We start from the raw sequence: 17,279 nt of genomic DNA on the forward strand, positions 1-17,279 counted from the left end.
CAATAGCCCGTCTCCTCTCCACATTTCCCAGAGTTTCTCTTACGCCAGGAGTCTACTTTTTTCCCCTTGTGATAATCCTACTTGTAGAAATGTTTCTGGGCTTATGCTCCTTGGATTGAGGCGTGATCCAGTTGTGTCTGACCCTCGCACAACACTGTGTCAGGTGTGGCCTGTCCGATAGCAGCTCTTCAATCAAAGGGCATCTCCCAGCTGCAGTGCCTGAAGGCTGGGCTCTTCCTCCAAAGGTGCTGCCAATAAAATGTCTAAGGAACTGGTCTTTTAAAGTGTCTGTTCTCCTTGTGATGCGGGTTAAGCTCATGGTACCACTGGGTCCCATGGGAGCAAAAGTCCTGGTTTTAAAGGCTCTCTTCTTGGTGCCCAGTGGCAGTGGAGATGGTACATGGGCCAGCAAGTTTCCTTGATTGCACTGGGGAGCTGAGCACCGGACACAGCACTCCAGATGTCACCTCACCAGTGTCAAGTAGAGGGGAAGGTTCACCTCCCTGCATCGGCCAGCAATGCTTTTCCTAATGCAGCCCAGGAAGCTGTTGGCTTTGCCAAGACCATGCAGTGATGGCTCAAGCTCAGCTGCTTGTGCTCTGGGAATCACAGAATCATAGAATCTTTGGGCTGGAAGGGACCTTCTCAGGTTGTCTAGTCCAATGCCCCTGCAATAAGCAGGGACATCTCCAACTAGAGCAGGTTGGTTAGAGCCCCATCCAACCTGACCTGGAATGTCCTCAGGGATGGGGCGTCTACCACCTCTCTGGGACACCTGTTCCCATGTTTCACCACCTCATTGTGAAAAAAGTTCTTCCTTCTATCTAGTCTAAATCTACCCTCTTTTAGTTTAAAACCGTTACCCCTTGCTCTGTCACTACAGGCCCTGCTAAAAAGTCTCTCTCCATCTTTCTTAGAAGCCCGCTTAAAGTCCTGAAGGGCTGCAATAATTTCTCCTGGAGCCTTCTCTTCTCCAGGCTGAGCAACCCCAGCTCTGCCAGCCTGTCCTCACAGCAGAGCTGGTCTAGCCCTCGGAGCATTGCTGCGGCCTCCTCTGGACCCACTCCAACAGCTCCAAGCCATTCCAGTGCTGAGGGCTCCAGAGTTGGACACAGTGCTCCAGGTGGGGTCTCACTAGAGTGGAGCAGAGGGGCAGAATCCCCTCCCTTGATCTGCTGGCCACGCTGCTTTGGATACAACCCAGGATACGCTTGGCCTTTGGGCTGCAAGCGCACAGTGCTGGCTCATGTCCAGCTTTCCGTCCACCAGTAACCCCAAGTCCTTCTCGGCAGGACTGCTCTCCATCCCTTCGTCCCTCAGCCTGTATCAATACCGGGGGTTGCCCCGACCCAGGTGCAGGACCCTGCACTTGGCCTTGTTGAGCCTCATGAGGTTCACATGGGCCCATTCCTCAAGCATGTCCAGGTCCCTCTGGATGGCATCCCATCCCTCAGGCTTGTCAACCACACCGCTCAGCTTGGTGTCCTCTGCAAAACTGATGAGGGTGTACTCGATGCCGCTGCTTATGTCATTGATGAAGCTATTAAAGAGTACTGGTCCCTGAGGGACACTGCTCATCACTGATCTCCATGTGGACTTTGAGCTGTTGACCACTACCCTCTGCATGCGACCATCCGAATAATTCCTCATCTACCCAACAGTCCACCCAACAAACCCATCTCTCTCCACTTTAGAGAGAGGAATGTTGTGGGGGACCATGTCCAAGGCCTTACAGAAGTCCATATAGATGACAGCAGTAGCTCTTCCCTTGTCCACTGATGTGGTTACTCCATCACAGAAGGCCACTAGGTTGGTCAGGCAGGACTTGGCCTTGGTGAAGACATGCTGCCTGTCTCGAATCACCTCTCTGTCCCCCACGTGCCTTAGCATAGCTTCTAGGAGGATCTGTTCCATGATCTTCCCAGGCACAGCGGGGAGGCTGACAGGTCACTAGTTCCCAGCGTCCTCCTTGCTTCCTTTTTTAAAAACGGGTGCAATGTTTCCCTTTTTCCAGTCTCCAGGGACTTCACCTGGGTGCCAGGACTTTTCAAATATCATGAAAAGTGTCTTGGCAACTACATCAGCCAATTCCCTCAGGACTCTGGGATGCATCTCCTCAGGTCCCATAGACTTGAGCACATTCAGGTTCCTCAGGTGGTCTCAAACCTCATCACCCCTTGCAGTGGGAGGGACTTTGCTCCCCCAGTCCCCGTCTTGTAGTCCATCCACTCCAGGGATGTATGAAGAGAGACTTCCAGTGAAGACTGAGGCCAAGACGTTGTTAAGTACCTCAGCCTTCTCCTCATCCGTTGTTGCCAGTTTGCCAGTCTTGCTCACCACGGCAAGTACGCTTTCTGTGACCTTCCTTTTCTGGCTGACATACCTGTAGAAGCCCTTCTTATTATTCTTTGCATCCCTTGCCAAGCTCAGCTCCAGCCACGCCTTGGCCCTCCTGACCCCATCCTACACAACCGGGCAGCGTCCCCGGACTCATCCCAGGATCCCTGTCCCTGCCTCCACTGCCTGTGCAGTTCCTTCTTGCCCTGTGGTTTGCCCAGCAGGTCTCCACTCAGCCATACCGGCCTCTTGCCTTCCTCTCCTGATTTCTTACACCTGGGCATCGAGAGCTCTTGCGCTCTGTGGAAAGCGTCCGTAAAGATCTGCCAGCTCTGTTCTGCTCCCTTGTCCCGAGGGTGGTTTCCCAGGGGGTCCTGTTGACTGACTCCCTGGAGAGCTGGAATTTGGCTTTCCTACAATTCAGGGTCCTGCCTTTACTCTTCGCCTGCCCCCACTGGAAGCCACCGAGGCGAAGGGCTCTGGAGCAGAGGATCGCGCCGGGGGACCCTTCCTAACGCGGCAAAACGCGAAGGCGAAAGCGCAGGGAGAGCACAGGGCGGGCAAACAGGTCGTGGCGCGTCAGCAGGGCGCAGCGCGGCAGTTGGCGCAGGCAGGGCGCGCAGGGCAGGCGTGCGGGCAGGGCGCAGCCCCCCCGGCACTAGAGGCTCTCTCGACGAGTGGCCATCGCCCTCCCAGGAGAGGTCCCGCCATGGTCTCCCCTCGGCCGAAAGCCGCGGCCAGAAGGGATGTGGCCACCCAGGCCGAGCTCCCGCTCAAGCACGCGGCTGTCCCGCTGCGCGGCTGCAGGCAGCGCCTGAGCCTGTCGCTGGTGCCGGAGGCCAGCGCAGACAACACCCGCGTGCGGTGCGACCGGGGAGCGACCTGCTCAGCCTGGGGCAGAGCTGGCAGAGGCCGTGGGGAGGCTGAGGGGCATCAGGGAGTGCGAGAGGGAGGTGGGCCGGTGGAGCCGCACCCGGCCGTCCCTGAGGCAGAGGCAGCCGGTGGAGGCTCCACAAGCAGCAGGGGATCCCCTGCCCTCCCGCTGCTGGGCAGAAGGAGGGGACCCAAGAGACGAGGGGGAAGGGAAACAGGTCCCTGCTCGGGGCGGCAGGCGAATCCCCGTTCGGCCTCCCTCACCGTCCCAGCTGCCCTCACACAACAGACATGGGCTCTGGAACCTGAGGGCCAGGAACAGGAGGACCTTGATGAAAGTCCATCCGGGGGGTTGCCCAGGCTGAGTCAGCCAGCCCCACACGTCACGACTTCCTCTGTTAAGAAGAAAAGGAGGGTAATTGTCGTAGGTGACTCCCTGCTGAGGGGAACGAACAGAGGGCCCAATATGACGACCAGACCCAACCGTGAGAGACTGGACCATGGGGCAAATCATGGGGCATTTGTCTCAAAGGTTGTTTGTCTGGGCAAGAATTCCTGTGGCTGGCCATGGGAATGGCTGCAGGGCCACGGAGACCTCCGATTGTTGCTACAAGGCCCAATCGTGCACCATGGAGTCACGCGATAGTCACGTGAGAGTGATGTGATAGTCACGTGATAGTGACGTGAGGAGCGGGGCTGGAGCCGCGTGAAGCGGATGTGCATGTGCAGATGGGCAAGTACATGTCGTTGTCATGGAAATTGCAGCCCTTGAGTGAGAATAAAACAGCCGGATGAATATGAGCTGGCAGTGCGCCCAGGTGGCCAAGAAGGCCAACGGCGTCCTGGCCTTATCACAAATAGTGTGGCCAGCAGGAGCAGGGCAGGGATCGTGCCCCTGTACTTGGCACTGGTGAGGCTGCACCTCGAATCCTGTGTTCAGTTTTGGGCCCCTCACTGCAAGAAGGACGTTGAGGTGCTGGAGCATGTCCAGAGAAGGACAACAACGCTGGGGAGGGGTCTGGAGCACAAGTCTGATGAGGAGCGGCTGAGGAAACTGGGGTTGTTCAGTCTGGAGAAGAGGAGGCTGAGGGGAGCCCTCATCGCTCTCTACAACCACCTGAAAGGGGGTAGTGGTGAGGTAGGTGTTGGTCTCTTCTCCCAAGTAACAAGCAACACGATGAGAGGAAATGGACTCAAGTTGTGCCAGGGGAGGTTTAGATTGGGTATTAGGAAAAATTTCTTTACAGACAGAGTGGTCAAGCATTGGAACAGGCTACCCAGGGAGGTGGTGGAGTCACCATCACTGGAAGTGTTCAAAAAACGTGGAGACGTTGCACTTGGGGCATGGTTTAGTGGGCATGGGGGTGTTGGGTTGATGGTTGGACTTGATGATCTTGAAGGTCTTTTCCAACCTTAATGATTCTGTGATTCTGTTACACGGGTAGCGAAAACAATAGAACACCTCCCAAATTTACATCCATTGGCTAGAAATTACCACATTGGTTATTACTGGTTACACAGAGTTATCGCGCATGCTCCAAGAAAGAGTTGGGGGGTGTAATTTGCATAGTCCCTCAATTGAGTCGGTGGTCGCAATCTCCCCCTGCCACCTTTACCTTTACCCCAGTTCCTGTGGATTCTGCTGATCTCCTGACAGCGACATTTTTCAAGAGGGAAAGAACAACTCAATCTTCATGGTTTACTGCTTAAGTACAATTCTTCCTCATCTTCTTGACCACTAAATCCACGTCCATTAATCTTTTTTTAATTGTGTTTTCTCCTACTGGCCTGTCCCCCCAGAATCTTTCATTTGTCTCCAACAACACTCTGAGCTTCCATCAGGGACGCTGCCAGAGCCCGGCTGAGCCGGGGCGCCGCGGAAGGCTCCCCGCAGCTCGTGCTAACCGCCGGCATAGCCCTTGCACTCGCAGATCCCGCAGGGAAGGATGCCTGCCCGCTGCCCCGCCACGCTGCCCTCGCCCGGGACAGACCCTCGGCCCGGCCCCACCGCTGCTCCTCAGGAAGGGGCACGTGAACGTCACAGAGCTTCGCTTCCCCGACAGCAAGACCAACACTCACCTCTGGCCTCCCGTCGCAAGTTCTGGACGCCAGGTCCACCACCAGGCCCAGTTCTACCTTCTGCTCTCGCATGGTCTTCATGGGGTCACGAGGCAAACAGCTCTCCTCCGGACGGAGGCTCTGGCCGCAGCTCTGACAGGGAAGGATGTTGAACAGCGGCCATTCAATGCAGGCGTGCTGCGACGCCTGGACGGAGGGAGGAGGTGTGTGCTGCAGAACCTCCCAGAGACCATCCCTTCCAAGAGAAAGACGCAGGCAACGAGCACAGGCAGATGCGGACTGACGCACAAGTTACACCGAGCCAACCCAGCACGTGCTCAGGCCCTCGCTGCCCTCGCCCGCCCCAGCCCCCCACCTCAGGATGCTACCGGAATCCCCAGGAACAGCATCCCCCCCCACGCTGCTACCATCGCCCCCAGTGCCTGCATCCCCCAGCCCACTACAACCAACCCCCCACAAGTACCTCCTGGGGACCCCCACAAAGGGGCACCCCAGGGGTCTCTTCTGAAAATCTCATTCCCTGACTGTTGAACCACTTCTGTCACGAATGAGTAATTTAGGCTGTTTAAATAACCACTGCCAAAGATATCAGAAAGCAAATGATTTTAGTATAAAGTTGTAAAAAGCATGAATTAACAGAATTCGATGGCAAGGTCCACTCTATCCCTTATTCAACACCTCCCAAATTACCACTTAATTGGAATGATTTACTCATGGATCGAATTGGGTTAATGTGGCTTATGTGTATATAGAGGCGAGGAAGTAGGGGAGACCCTCCCATTCATTCACGAGGTTCAGAGTGGACCAAAATCCACCCCTAATCCCGGACTTGGTCAACAGTTTATGACTAAGGTTAGGTAAGGAAAGTAAAGGAGTGCCCTCCTGTTGGGTCACAAGGTTCAGGGTGGACCCCCATGCTTTCTAAAGTCCTTCTCAGAGAGGAGTCTAGGTGCGACTGAATCCACTCCTATTGCCAGACTTGGTCAACGGGTTTATGACTAAAGGAACAGGGTATTGGGGATTCTGGTGTAGTGATATAGTCTATGATTTTGTGCTTCCTGTAACTTAAAGATGGCAATTTATCCAATACAAAATAGCAGCAATCACATACATGAACAATGCTGAGATAAATCACAGTATCAAATCATATAAAACTTAGCAGCATAGTCCACGGAAACTTACTACAAGTCCTTAATCACACACACACCTATAGGTGTAGAGACAGAGACCCATAAAGAGATCTAGAGAAAAGAGATAGAGATGTACCAAGGTACCTATTCAATATCCCCCTGGAATTCAGTCAAATCCTCACATCGAATGCTTTGCGTCGCTCAGCAGGTGCACAGTCGAGCCTCTGAGTTGATCGTGAACTTGAGGGTTCACGGGCTCTGAGAGGCGTCCCACTCAGAGGGAGGTGCTGGTCTCAGCTCACTGCGGTCCAGGAGAGCTCAAAGGGTCTCACTTGGGACCACTCTTTATTAAACTGGGAGATGACTGTCTTTAGGCATCAGTGAGTTTCCACAATGCAGGCAGGTGATTTCTGAAGGTTTTGACGGTACCGCTGCCAGGATTGTCTGGAGATAATTGATTAGTTCTGTTCCTGTCCTGTACCTTGTTCAGATGGTCACGTCCCTGATACCCTCAGTGCCATTCTCCTCCTTGGCTACACAAGAGTGCTTGGTATGGTTGAGGGGTTCTCAAAGGCCAAAAACTGTGTTCAGAGGCCAAGGCTTGTCTGGCAACTTAGAGCAGCCCGTGTACAAGGTGCGGCTGGGGGGGTGAGGGGATGCACCACCACAATCCCCCCCGTGACTAAAGTCAGTCCATCTCTTTCCCAAAGAGTGGTGGTGTGGTCACCTCTTGCCTCTGTGCCTGTAAATGGAGTAATATATGACATTGCAATTGTAATTTAGGGGAAAATGTATGTAAGGTGAACCTTTGTAGCCAGCAAAGATTTCATTAGATGAGATTGAACACTATACACGCGAGGAGGTTTTAGCACGAACATAACCTGGTGTGGCCATGCGCCAAGTTTTGATGGACAGAACAATGCACCATCACAACTTCCTCTTGACGAGATTAAATTGGATCAAGTGCCTTGAGATAGACAGACAGACAGACAGAGGTACCTCTAGCTTACACTGTCGGCTGCACAGCCATGGGTCACTCAGCATGCCTAAAGAACCCCAGCTCATTGGAAGGAGGAGAAGGACAGTCCCCACGCCGGAGAAGTAAGGATAGCCCTGCACTAGCCAGATCACACCAGTGTCCCAGCCCCGCCAACACCTCTGTGAAACCCTCCCCTCCTCTGGCACCGGGATAAGGAACTGCAGCCAGACCGACTCCAGGGACGCCGGGATCAAGAAAGAAGCAGAAGGATGACAACATCACAGATTTAGCCTCGCTTTGCAAAACAGCCGCCCGCATGGGCGGGGGTGCGTGTGTGTGTGTTAAGTAGCAATTGGTCAAATCAGTTTGGACCTGAACACTTGAAAGGTGTAAGAACCGTGTGTGACACCGCATTCGGGGTGCCCCAGTCTGAATGGGACAGCTCGCGTGCACGAATGCAGCAATTCCTCCTGTAACGCTAGACTGGGCGTCCAGGCTCTCTCCTCGGTGGGCAGGGGCCAGTTGCCAAATTTTTGTGAAAGCTCTCCATCGTGGCCACAGGGTCCTGGCCCCATTCCTTCCCCTTGCGCAGGAAATTCACCTCCCCCCAAAAGGCATGGTTGGGTTGGGAAACTGTCGGGGTAGGAAACCATTGGGATAGGAAACCATCATGGGGCTGAGAAATCATCGCTGGGATGGGAAACGGTGGTGGGGATGGGAAACCATCATTAAGGACAGGAAATCATCAGCCAGATGGGAAATAACTGAGAGGGGAAGGTGTTGTGCTATGAAAACCAAACCCTCGCGAGGCTGGCTGAAGCAGGTGCTGGCGGAATGTTCGCCATGGGGACGGAGGCTCTTTGCCCCCAACAAACCCCACACTGACCAACCGCCACGGCAGGTACAGCAGCGGCTCCCGCTCCTCGCAGTGCTCCTGCCCCCCAGGTAACCCCCCGCTGGCTCTGCCCGCCGATACCTCACCCCACCATCCCTTTTTGCTTCCCCCAGCAGAGAGCTTCCCTCTGCGGCTGCTGATGGCATCGCAAGTGCCCGGCGTGAGCTTTGCCGTTCCAGCCATGCCGCCACCGGTCACTGCCGGCGTGTCACCCTCTGTGCTGGTGTCCTCTGAGCCTGCCCAGCTCCACCACGTCACCTCCCAGCTGGTGCAGGCCGGCGTCTGGCAGGAGGTGCCAGGGCCCCTGGGGGTCCCAGTGCAGCCGGTGCAGCTCCCCGCCATGGGGCAGCCTCCCTGCGGGGTGCAGCTCCCCTCCATGCCTGCTGCCTGTCTCCCTGCCTACGGCTGGGGACGGCAGCTGGGGACGGGAGCGCTGGTGCCCCACCAGCCCGTGGGGCTGGGGCCTGGCACCGTGCTCCAGGGGCAGCTCCTGTACCCCACAGGCTCCTGCCCGCAGCACATCCCTGCCTGTCCAGACCCCCACCACCCCACAGCTCAGCACTGCAGGCAGGGCCCCCCTGTGCCCCACACCCTGCCCGGCAGTGCCCAGCAGCTGTTGGAGGCCTCCAGCAAAGATGGGGCGGCCACTGAGGACAGTGACCCTGCCGCCAGCCCCCACCAGACCACCCTGGCTCTGCTGACCAGCAGAACCACGACAAAGCCAAAAGGTGAGTTTTGGGGACTGGCAGAGCCTGCAGGTGGGTGGCCAAGCGGAGGAAAGCTTGCACCACCCCGGGTTTGGCTTGGCTTTTTCAGCAGTGGTAACCACCCCAGCGGCCCCAGGGATGCCCGCGCATCGGCTTGCTCAGGGGGCAGCCGTATTCGCTGAGGCCTTTCCTGAGCAGGCAGAGGAAGCCAGCATCAACCAGATGCTCACCTGGCTCGACACCGTCCCCAACAGCCTCGACAGCCCCAGCTTTACCGCCTTCCTCTCTGAGCTCCCTGACCTCTCTGAGTACGTGGCAGAGGGCGGCTGCCCCAAGGAGCAAGCGGCAGCGGCAGGGCTGGGAAACAGCGACGACGTGTTCCCGGATGTCCCTGACTTGTCTGACCTCCTCAGTGAGCTCCCCGACCTCTTCGAGTACGTGGCAGAGGGGGCTGCCCCAGGAGTCAGTGGTAGTGGGAGGACAGCTAGGACACCGTCCCTGATGTACTTGATTTCCCCAACAGCCTTTGCAGCACTGCCTCCTTCAACCAAGTCCCCAACTTCTTGGAGGACGGGGCAGCGGGTGACTGCCCCAAGGAGCCAGTGGCAGCGGCGGGGCTGCAGGAGAATGAGGACACAGTCCCTGATGTTCTCGACTTGACCACCTTCTTCAATGAGTTCCCCCACCTCTTTGAGTACGGGGCAGAGGGCAGCTGCCCCAAGGAACCAGTGGCGGCGGCGGAGCTGGGGTACAGCAAGGACACCATCCCTCATGTCCCCGACTTGACTGACCTCCTCAGTGAGCTCCCCGACATCTTGGAGTATGTTGTAGAGGGTGGCTGCCCCAGGAGCCACTGCTGGTGGTGGGGTGGGGGGACAGCTAGAACACTGTCCCTGATGTCCTTGATTTCCCCAACAGCCTTTGCAGCACCGCATCCTTCAACCAAGTTCCCAGCTTCTTGGAGGACAGGGCAGAGGGCAACTACCTTGAGGACCACCTGGTGGCGGCAACGCTGGGGGACACCAATCCCTCCTGGGGGGTCGCAGCCTACCCTTTGCAGGACCCCAAGGGGAAGCAGTGTGAGGTGGCAGAAGACCTCCCCACCGGGCAGCCAGTGAGACCCGTGGAGACTTCCGAGGAGAGCTCTGCAGGCAGTTCTGCGCAGAGTCCTCCAGAGACCGCAGAGGAGACTTCAGAGAACAGGCCTGGGGAGAGTCCCAACAAGGATCCCCTGAAGGGTCCTCCGGAGAGTCCCCTGCTGAGCCCCCTGCAGATCCCACTGCCCAGAGCCCTGGCAGGGTTCCAGGCTGCCCCCCAGCATCATCCGCCCCAGACGGGCCAACTGGTGGAGGGGGCATTGCAGATGCAGCCCCGGGTGTGTTCAAGCTCCTTGCTGCTGCCCCCAGGCACCATCTCCTGCCGGGTGGTGCCCAGATGGGGAGAAGAGCGCAGCAAGAAGGCCAAGCGCCCCGCGCCAGCCAGTGCCTCCACGATGCCAGAGACCTCCCCGCAGGACAGCATGCCCCCAACGAAAAAGAAGATGGTGGTGCACCAGGTGGCCTAACACTCGAAAACCCTCTGGAGGGGAAGCGGGACGGGGATGGCATGGCAGCAGGTGGCAGCGGGCAGGAAGAAGCGAGCAGAGAGCTTCCACGGCAGCAACGTGCCAGTCAAGCGCCCGAGGACCCAGCAGGAGGCCAGCGGGCAAAGGGCCTTTGCACAGCGGGAGGGGACAGGTTTAATGCAGCCAGCCCACTGAAGCCCTGCCACACGGAGGCCTTAAACGGCTGGCCCGGGGCTGCGGCCCCACGCCCGGCCCAGGGACCCTCGCCCACCCCGGTCCCCCCAGACCCCCGCACTCTAAGCTACGGCTCCCCACTGCCAGGGGCTGCGCTACGTTCACCGGAACAGGCGACACCGCGCTGCCGGCTGCCGGCGTCAGGGACTCGCCGCGCCCCGCGGCTGCCGGCAGCACCAGGCCGCACGCCCCTGCAGTGCCCCGGGGCAGCCCTGGGAGGCCCCGGGACGGGACGAGGACGCGGAGCGGTGCGGGCAGGCGTAAGGCGGGGCAGGCGCACGCACCGCTCTGGCATGGGGGGAGCCCCTTCTGCCCGCCATGAGGGCGCCGGCCCCGGGCCCGCCCAGCGCCGCTTCCGCCATCACCCCGCGCCCCCACCGGCCCCGCCCCCGCAGAGGAGGCCGCGCCCCCTGCCCGGCAGAGGCTGCAGCCGCGGCGCCACCTGGCGGTTCCTGCGACGAACCACCGCCGCGGAACCCGCCCCCCCACCGCGGCCTGGTACCAACACCCCTGGAGCCGCCATGTCTACCCCGTCCCGCTGCTGACAGCCCTACAACCAGCATCGCCACCGCAGGCGCTACCGGCGTCCCCAGGAAGAGCCACCTCAACCTGGGGCCAAGGATGCCCCGCACCGACCAGAGGGCACATTTCTCAACGCCATCGAGACATCCCCCCACGGGGGTGAGGCGTGAAGGTTGTGGGGCCGGTGCACCAACCGCCCAATCCAGAGCCCCAAGCCAGCCCCAGCGTGACCCCAGGGACCCTGGTCCCCTGCCGGCAGCCCCGAGACCCCACCTCATGGCAAGAAGGAGTCGGCACCGGCAGTGGCACTGAGCAGCAAGGCACGCACTTGTGCACATCCCAAACCCAGGCAGCCCAGCTGGCTGCGCCTGTCCCCCATGGGGGGCCAAACCCCACGCCAGGGGCTGCCAGAGCAGCTGCACATGCCGCCACACGTGCCGCAGCCTCCCGCCGACTCCCTGCTATCCCTCAGGCCCTGGCGGTGCCTCACCACTGCGCCCATCCCACCGCAGGACCAGGAGGACTCGGTGCCCATCACAGCCGAGCAGCAGCTCGAGCGGGAGCGCATGACCAGGCTGGCCCAGGAGGGGCGGGAGCGGGCGGCCCTGCAGATGCCACTGGGCCAGCTGCAGTTTTTTGTGCAGAGGGAGGCTGACATGGAGACAGCCAACGAGTACGGCTACCCCTAACCCACCGCTCCAGCAGGGTTCCCCGTAGCCCCCACATGCAGAAAAGAACCAGAGACAGAGACCTGCACCCACCTGCTCCAGCCCCCACCCTCTCCCAGAACCCCATTTCTTCCTTAATTCATTACACAAGTTGGGTTTAATTCATTACACAATATTGGAGTTTGTGTTTTCCCTCATGACGAGGATTTCGGTAACAATTCGTTCCAATTTGGGCTCTTGTAGGAGATTAATTTGCTTTATGGTCACCCAAAACAACAGGGAAAACCATTAACTTGAGAAGTCTTGTTCATGCACGTTTTGGAAGCAGGAAGTGATTTTGTTACTCTGAAAACACATAAAAACAGCTGGTAATGCTTTAGTAATTATATGATTTGTGACCATTATTTCAGCAACTGCTGTTATTCTGGACTTGACTGCATAACAGAGAGAAAACACAGACGTACATTACGTATAAAACGCCGTACTGAAAAGATCATTAAGGTTACAGAAACAAAAAAAAATACAACCGTAGCACTTCCTAGCTTATTGAATTTTGATTTTGCAATTTGAAAAATACATTCCCTAACACAGTTTAGATTGGCAATTACTTTGTGGGTTTGAAAAAACTAATCCATTGTATGGCATTTTATGGATATATCCTGGGCTCTAAGCAGAGCTTAGAGCTTTTAGACCCCATATAGACCTCTACCTAAGGGCAGTTACAAAGTGCCTCTGTCTAGTCCTGCTCTCGACGTGGCACGAAAGAGACCACCCCTCCACTCCCATTCCTGGGTTTCTAGCCACATTTTCAGGCAGGGTTTGTATAGGTTCAAGACCGCTTGCCTTGGAAAAGGAAAGGAATGTGAAGAGGCCACTTTAAATCGGCCACTACAGGGACTGTCAAAGCTAACGCCGCTTTCCTTCTGACAGCTTCAGGAACCAATCTGGACATGCCTGTAGTCCTACAGGCCCCGGTGCTAAGTTACACGTGGCACAGCACAATTTAAAGGTTACAAATGACCCTGCTGTTTTGTTAAGTTGTCTTGGCGTTTTTCATTCTTGCTGAAAACAACTTATCCATGCCTGTGCTTAGTCAAAAAATGTCATGCCTGGATATATCGCTAGAGGTCACATCTAGTTGCTGGTTCATTGCTTTGGCATTGTATCTACAGACATGGTAACAGTTAATTAAGCTAACAGGTGCCTACTGGCTACGTTTATTAACGCACATCAAAGGGCAAAGCCCGCTGCGTAGTCTTGTTGGGAATTTGCCTTTGGAGAGATGGCTATTTGTTTCTTTACTGTTTTAGCCATGGGCTAATCATATTGCCTGTTTCCATGGTGCTCAACTTCCCTGTCTAAAAGCTCCTTTTTCAGCACCAACCTCCTCTTCACCTGCTCCTAAGTTCACACAGTGAACTTTCTCCTGTTTGCCTGTGTCTCACCGCAGCAGGAGCCCAGAGGGAATGCAGCCCTCTCGGCAGCAAGGCGCGTCCTGCCGACCTGCCCGGGGCTGCCAGGCAGGCATCCTGACTGCTCACCCGGGCTCCCGTTACAGGCAGCGGAGAATAAAAGCCACCGCCGGGGTGTTGGCAACCGTCCGGCAGACTCCAGATGTGGGGCAGGCAAGGGAAGTCTGGCTGATCCGTTGGCTACGTGTAAACTGAAGCCTACAGTGCAGATCCTTGAAGTGCGGTGAGCTGAACCCCCCACCAGTCCCAGCTGTGACGCAGACGCAGGGGGTTCTATCACCTTCTCACAAATTTATGTGCCTTAAGTCACCTGTACTTGGACACACTGTCACAGAGAGACACACGCACACAGACAGCGTCCTGTATTTTCTGAGAGACTCAGCGCCATTGCCCAACGCGTAAAGAGAAACAGTGCAACAGGTACTGAACTGGCCAAAGGAGGGAGCGAGACGACAGACATCCTGAACGTCGGATTAAGGGCCAACTCTCTCAAGCCAGGGGTGCCCTAATGGGAAGGGGAATGTTCCTTTGCCATGCGTTAGATCAGTGCATGGCTTTCCATGCATCGCTAGCACTTTGCTTACCTGGGGATAGAAGATGATTAAGGGAAAAATAAAGCAGGGAATAATCGCCCTCCTGTCATGTTAAATGCCTAGAACTATGTTTCCCACTGGGCCCTATGCTTGGTCTGACAGCACTAAAGTGTGCAGCTAGAACATGGACAATGTCATCTTATTTCAGGCCAGACTCCCATTAAGCAGTAATCTTAAGGCAAACTTCTGCCTGCAAGAACAGACTTTCATCTGTTTTGATGTTTTTAAACAGAAAGCTAGAAAACAGCCCGTGATCCCTTTGCTGCTGCTGCAAAGACGCTACGGTTGACTTTCCTTCAGCCTGCAAGGCTGGCACTCTGTCACAAAAGGCAAATCTCACAGCTTGCTCCACCATTCTTAAATGCTAGGAAAGCTAAAGGTTACTTTCACACTCACCGAAGGATGGACTTCTACGTATCCATGGGCGACTTTACCAGCAATGTGTGAAGGAAAATTAACCAGACGCTGTTATAAAACTGCCTTTTGTGGGGAAACCCACAGAACAAGGAAATCCAAAGAGACGACATGTTTCTTTCACAACATCCCTCCAGTAGAAACAGCTATTTTACATAGAGAGGAGGGTAACAGGACAATAGATTAGGTTACTCTTTTTTCTACAGTTTCTTGTGTCTATTTTTTGCCCTGTTTTGCCAGTAACTAAAAGAATTGGAAACTTGGTCAGGAAAGTGCCAATTGGTCTTTAACTGTCAATGCTTCTGTTCCCCCATTAAAGCTTGCTGAAAATCCACCTTAGCTGTGGCAGTTCTATTCTGACAAACCACAGTCACAGCTCCTGAGTTCAGGAGCGTACACAAAGTGTTTTGAATTTTGCATTTCACCACAAAACTAACTGCTTTTTTAGCACACATTAAGTGTCAACTTAGACAGTCATATGTCTTCATTATGCAGGTTAAAAAAAAAAGATGCTTTCCCTCAAAAGAAGAGAAATGTCAGTAAATTCTGGAGATTAACCTCACAGTTTCTAGGACTTCCGAGAAGCTCTCCCAGTCCGCATTTTAGCAGTTGCACTGGTTGAACCAGCAAACTGAGGAAATTGCAGACCCCACTGCCACACACGATCATGTGTGGGGAACTGAACCACTGCAGGTTAAATCCTAAAAGCTGTCCACACCCGGTGGGATAGAGACACCCCCTTATTAGCTGCAGCTCTTGACAGAAGCTTTACCAAAGTCATGGTATCTTACTGGCATTTTTGTTTAAAAATCAACTCCGTTATTAAGGAACAGCCAAAGAACACATCGATACAGAAGCCAACTAGTAGTAAAAACCTCCACTTACTTGCTACATGTGTGGCCAGCCAGGGTCTGTCTGGCAAATACAATACAGAAAAAGCCAAAGAAAAGAAAACGCGAACTGCAGCACAGACTTGCTCTCTCATTTTTGCAACGATAGGTCACTATTTTGCAGACTCTAGGCATCCAGGAGGATAAAGGACATCCCCATCACATCTGCAGGCTCTTGGACGGGAATGCCCACACCACGAGGGTCTTCCTGGAGTGAGCCTGCTATGGAGATTGCTCGGGACACTTATGCCTGCCTTCTCGCCCTCTGTGACACCGTTCCTGTTACATCACAATGGCAGCCGTTCTGGGTTGGTTTGTGAGTTTATGCACAGCAACCTCGTCCTCTGCATGGGGTTTGCGTGGCAAGGTTGTGGCAGCAGGGCTGCAGGGGTGGCTTCTGTGAGAAGCTGCTAGAAGCTTCCCCTGTGTCCCATAGAGCCCGTGCCCAGCGGGGCCAAGCCAGGTAGCAATGGGGGCAGCACCTCTGGGATAACATATTTCAGAAGGGGACAAAACCGGCACGTGGCATTTGCAGCCGGAGAGAGGAGTGAGAACATGTGAAAACAGCCCTGCAGACACCAAGGTCAGTGCGGACGGAGGGGCAGGATGTGCTCCAGGCGCCGCAGCAGAGGTTCCCCTGCAGCCCCTGGTGAAGACCATGGTGAGGCAGGCTGTGCCCCTGCAGCCATGCAGCTCCACGCTGGAGCAGATCTCCACCTGCAGCCCAGGAAGGACCCCCCGCCGGGGCAGGGGGATGCCCGAAGGAGGCCGTAACCCCGTGGGACACCCGCGCTGCAGCAGGATCCTGGCAGGACCTGCGGAAAAGACATCCGGAGCAAAGCTGAGCCCGTGTGCTGGTGCACATCCCTCCCTTGTACCTGGGCCACTCTAAATTGCCTGACCAGCCTCGGCCTCTGAACAAAGGGTTTGGCAGAGAGAGGCCCTCAGCTGTACCAGGCGCTCTTGTGTAGACGAGGAGGAGAATGGCACTTAGGGTATCAGGGACGCAATCGCCTGAACAAGGTACAGGACAGGAACAGAACTAATCAATTATCTCCAGACAATCCTGGCAGCGGTAACGTCAAAACCTTCAGAAATCACCTGCCTGCATTGTGGAAACTCACTGATGCCTAAAGTCAGTCATCTCCCTGTCCTATAAAGAGTGGTCCCAAGTGAGACCCTTTGAGCTCTCCTGGACCACAGCGGGCTGCAACTAGCACTTCCCTCTTAGTGGGACGCCTCTCAGAGCCCGTGAACCCTCAAGTTCACGATCAACTCAGAGGCTCGACTGTGCAGCCATTGAGCGATGCAAAGCATTTGATGTGAGGATTTGACTGAATTCCAGGGGGATATTGAATAGGTACCTTGGTACATCTCTATCTCTTTTCTCTAGATCTCTTTATGGGTCTCTGTCTCTACACCTATAGGTGTGTGTGTGATTAAGGACTTCTAAGTTTCAGTGGATTATGCTGCTAAGTTTTATATGATTTGATACTGTGACTTATCTCGGCATTGTTAGTGAATGTGATTGCTGCTATTTTGTATTGGATAAATTGCCATCTTTAAGTTACAGGAAGCACAAAATCATAGTCTGTGTCACTACACCAGAATCCCCGATACCCTGTCCCTTTAGTCATAAACTGTTGACCAAATCTGGGAATAGGAGTGGATTCAGTCGCACCTAGACTCCTCTCTGAAAAGGACTTTAGAAAGCATGGGGGTCCTCTCTGAACCTCGTGACTCAATGGGAGGGTCTCTCCTACTTTCCCTCCTCAAATATACACATTAACTCGATTTGATAGACGAGTAAATCATTCCAGTTTAATTGTTCTATCTGCACAGCTTTTCCACGTTGAATAAGCAATAGAGTGGACCTTGCCATCGCCTTCTGTTAAGTCATCCTTTTTACAAATCTAGATTAA

Source organism: Phaethon aethereus, assembly GCF_964289735.1.
Source record: "Phaethon aethereus genome assembly, contig: HAP1_SCAFFOLD_538, whole genome shotgun sequence".
Taxonomy (NCBI): Eukaryota; Metazoa; Chordata; class Aves; order Phaethontiformes; family Phaethontidae; genus Phaethon; species Phaethon aethereus.